General features: G+C 29.2%; 2 long non-coding RNA genes across 3 annotated transcripts in view; both read right to left on the minus strand.

Moving 5' to 3' along the window:
* Window positions 2,292-4,468, minus strand: LOC107621916. 2 transcript variants are annotated; one of them, XR_002356073.1, is made up of 4 exons: window positions 4,341-4,468; window positions 2,733-2,814; window positions 2,522-2,620; window positions 2,292-2,304 (listed from the first exon to the last, which is right to left on the minus strand). It is a non-coding gene; the product is annotated as an uncharacterized LOC107621916 (long non-coding RNA). The 2 variants fall into 2 exon arrangements; XR_001615988.2 differs by lacking the exon at window positions 2,292-2,304 and having other exon boundaries at window positions 2,444-2,620.
* LOC110268044 overlaps window positions 4,529-4,771 on the minus strand; it is a 446-nt gene continuing 203 nt past the window's right edge. The window contains exon 2 of the long non-coding RNA XR_002356074.1: window positions 4,529-4,605. This is a non-coding gene — a long non-coding RNA (uncharacterized LOC110268044). The remainder of the gene's footprint in view (window positions 4,606-4,771) is intronic.

Here is a 4,771-nt window from a genome sequence, read left to right on the forward strand (position 1 = left end):
AAAATTATGTTACATGCATTTATATTAAAATTAATGTGTAAAGTATATTTTTTGTTTTTAAAATTTATTAAAAATTTTAAAAATATCTCTAAATTTTATCTTATTTCAATTTTGTCTTAAAAGTTTTCAATTTACATCAAATTTACTTCTAAACTAATTTTTCGAAAAAATTATGACCAATTAAGTAATAACTTTACAATAATAATCTTTAATACAAGCAAATCAAACATATTTATCATGTATTATTATTAGATTAGTCCTAAAATTTTTTAAAATTTAGTTATTAGGAGTATATTTGATATAAATCAACAATTTTTGAGACAAAATTAAAATAAAATAAAATTTAAAGATATTTTTAAAATTTTTAATAAATTTCAAAGAGAAAAAATATATTTTATTCAAAATTAATTTAAAGATTCTTTGGAGCTACACAAGTAAGTAGTCAGTATATGACTACCGAATAAAATGACATGAATTAATCAAACTTTAGCAAGTTACGAGTGATGATTATTATCTTAATTAGTTAAAAGCAGTGTGGAACTGGGATGGATTCTTTACACACTATTGGTTCAAGCTTCAAATTCCAGACGATCATCCGTAGTGAAGAATTTTTCTAAAATGGCTGTCACCTTCTAGGGTCAAAGATTAGCAACCTTATCTAAATATTAATGGCCGAACCTAACAATTATATATAGGTGAAATCTTTTTGATTTTTCGTAAAGACAATTTCTTTCACGCTATGCATGCAGTTTCTTTGAAAAGACTAATATATATATATTATTTCTACATATGGTAATCCACTGCTATAAAATAATACATTTGCCAACCGGCCTAAAAAACTTAAAGGGAGGGCACACAATGTTCAAAAATAAGTCAATTGCCATTGAAAACCCAAATATATTTATGTTTTTACAACTTCTATTTAGATTGTTCTTTTTATTGGTTGATCATTTTTATCATAATTTTTTTTAGAATAGATCGAGTCTAATAACTTAACCATATATTATTGCAAAGATTTTTAAAATATACATTAATAAGTATACTTTAGAAAACATGTAAATAAATAATTTACTTGCATCACCAGAATTCGCAATATTTAAACTGTTATATCCAGAGAAATGGATTAATATATATAGCATCTAAATGTTTTTTGTATCTACTTGACTGCACTACTACTGGTTGATAAACATAATAGTGTACTAATTATAATTAAGTGTAATTCAGGTGCAGCATCATCTGGCTAGTTAACGTGTTTGGTGGACAAAGTAAAGTTGTATCAAGCAACTACGTTGAATACTCTTTCGAAGTTTGAAGTTGGAGAAAGTCAGAAGAATCTTAAATGTTAAGCATGTAAACTAACGGTCACATTGTTGGATATTTGATTTTTAAATTATTTATTTATTTTATATTGTTATTAATATTTAAAATTTAACAAACCTTCTAAGTTAATAAATCGTCGCCAAGTATACAACATAGATATAAATTTAATAAATACAAATTTTTTATCTAATTTATATTCGAATATTTATGATATTTCAAAAAATAAACAAATTCATCGTATTATCAAACTAAAAGAAAAGTACTATAAACAAGCAAGTCAATATAATTCAAAACATAAACAAAGTATATTGATATATCAATTATAATAATAATAAGTAACAACCATACATCAACAAAGTGTATTGTTACATCAACTATAATTCAAAATAAATACCACTGAAAAAAAGAAAACTTATAAAATCTGTACTGTAGCATACACTAAAGGTGTATAAAACAATATGCTCTTGTAGCTAACCACTATCAAAATTAGTTTAGATATAAACATAAACCTAGTCTAGAATTAACCTAAATATGGAGAGTATAATCCCCAAGCAACATTGGTTTACAAGGAAATACATGAGCACAGACTGGACATTAGTTGTTCAATTCTTCTAAGATCCATTCAACGTTTTCTCTTTCTCTTGGCGGCTTGTTCTACTAAGACCTCTGGGTTTCTTCTGCGTGCTACAATAATTTTTGGAAGAGTGGAAGTGTGATAATCACTGCAGAAAGTGTAGAAAACAAATAGAAACAACCGCATAAGCCAAACAATTTTCAATTAAAAATTATAATCCATTTGCAGGAAATAAACATATTATTAAAAATCATAATTTATTGTTCCTTGTCTATCAACATTTAATTCTTCTACATGATGAGTTTTAGCCGTGTGTCATGAACATTAAGTGGAGTGTTTTATAACATTACTAATTTGTTATTTTTATGTTTGGTAAAATGAGTATTTCAATAACTTAATAAAGAAATATTCTATCCACACTCAGCTTCTTTATATATGAACATTAACTCTTTCTCTTTATTCTTCATGATTTAATGAGTAAATATTACACAAAAATTCTTGCTGTTTCATACAAGTCAGTATAACAATACTTGCAATGTTAGTTACAAATTTATCTATACCAATACTTGCAATGTTAATAGATTAATTTAAGAGCAAAAAGTGGTGTAGTTCAGGATAATAACATACAAGAACAGCAACTGCCACTTCTCTGTATGCCAGTCTAAGCTTCAATTCTTCAGGAATTTCAGCAGTATCCCCTTGCCATGTCTCAAAAGTTCCTTTTTGCTGCAAATTCACAAGATCCACAATAAGATATGAAGCAGAAGCAGAAAACATTAAACACATCAGAAGAAAAAATATTATTATCCTACCAAAATGATGCAGAGAAACCACTAACCCTCTTTAATGCCTCAAGTAGCTCATCTCGCCCAATGTAATCCAAATGCCTCTGAGCGAAAGAATTTATTCCTTGCATGCACCTAGTTTACACACGAAAAAAGATGGATGATAAACCATTATTTTATGGTTTATCTTGTGCTCATTTGAGTGGTTTTTATCATGTCCTTACCCACTTATTCATACAAAATGCATGGTTTTACAATTTCCTTCCCAATTTTGTGCTATAATTGAAAACATGCTTCGTTGCTCTTAAATTTTACTAATTTTAATCCTCTCTTATTACCATTAGATGCCTTGATATGTGTGTTAAGTGTTTTCAGGATTTATAGGATAGGAATGGCTTAGAGGATGGAAAGAAAGCATGCAAAAGTGGATGGAATACAAGAAACTGAAGGAACTGCTAAAGCTGTCTAGCCTGACCTCTTGGTATTAAATCGATCATAACTTGAGCTACAGAGGTCTAAATGACGTGGTTCTAGTTGCATTGGAAAGCTAACATCCGTAACTTCGCAAAAATATATAATTTGCTATAGCTGCCCTGAAGCCAGGCAACGCGCACGCGTGGATCACGCGGAAGCGTGACCTGGCAAAAACCCAATCCACGCTATAAAGTGGGGGAATCCATCCATACAACATATACAATATTTATAATTCACAATTTGAGGTTTAGATGTAGCTTTTAGAGAGAGAGGCTCTCTCCTCTCTCTTAGGATTTAGGATTAGGATTAGGATTTAGGATTTCTATTATGATTAGGCTACTTCTCTTCATTCCAGGTTCAATGTTCCTTTAATTTATTTTCTACTTTTATTTATTCTATTACTTTAATTGTTATTTATCTTTTCAATTTGGCTTATGAACTTCATGTTAGAGTTGATTTTCTTAATTAATACATATTGAGGTATTTCAGATTTATGATTGCTTTCTTTAATTTATGTTATTGATGCTTCTAATTAATCCAAATTATTTTTATTCGAGTAGATTTTCTTCCCTTTTGGCTTTGGTTGAGTAATTGGTGACACTTGAGTTATCAAACTCAGCAGTTGATTGGAAATTGGGATTGCTGATTGATTTGGATCCCTCTAAAGCTAGTCTTTCCATAGGAGTTGACTAGGACTTGAAAAATCAAGTTAATTAGTCCACTTGACTTTCCTTTATTTAGTAAGGGTTAACTAAGTGGGAGCAATAACAATTCTCATCACACCTGATAAGGATAACTAGGATAGGATTTTCAGTTCTCATACCTTGCCAAGAGATTTTTTAATTATTAATTTATTTTTCTTGTCATTTAAATTTCTTGTTCCTTATTTCAAAAACCCAAAAATATACAATTTTCATAACCAATAATAAATCATACTTCCCTGCAATTCCTTGAGAAGACGACCCGAGGTTTAAATACTTCGGTTATAAATTTATTGGATTTTGTTACTTGTGACAACCAAACTTTGTACGAAAGGATTCTCTGTTGGTTTAGAAACTATACCTACAACGTGATTATTTTTATAAAATTTTTTACTAGCAGGAAACCCGTTCGTTAATGGATAAAGACAATGAAATACTTCTCGAAGCAAGGTTCATTATGCATAAATTGTCGGAGGAGGAAATCACCTTCAAAATGGCAAATCTTCCATCCTTTGATGGCAAACCAACTCAAATGATCTTGTCAAAATGATCCTTCCTCAACAAAGCGGGATCAAGAATGTCTAATCTATTTGTAGCACCTATCACAAGTACTTGAAATTTAAGTTTAGAATATCAAATAACATCATTGTAACCTCGATGCCAATTAAAAGCATACATGTGCTGTAGAAACTTTGAATCCATCCAACTCAGTAAGTATCTAAAGTAAGCCTTGTTCTCGTTCAGCACCTCCCTACAAAATATAATTTACAAAACACAGGATTCATCAAAAGGAATACTAGAGATGATAGTATTTAGATTAACTTTTCAGTATTACATTTCACTGGAATTCCTACAACAACTTAAGAAAAAATAAAAAAAAAGAATAAACATTAGCAAAATATGATACCATTTGAAAT

The sequence above is a fragment of the Arachis ipaensis genome, chromosome B10 (assembly GCF_000816755.2).
Source record: "Arachis ipaensis cultivar K30076 chromosome B10, Araip1.1, whole genome shotgun sequence".
Taxonomy (NCBI): Eukaryota; Viridiplantae; Streptophyta; class Magnoliopsida; order Fabales; family Fabaceae; genus Arachis; species Arachis ipaensis.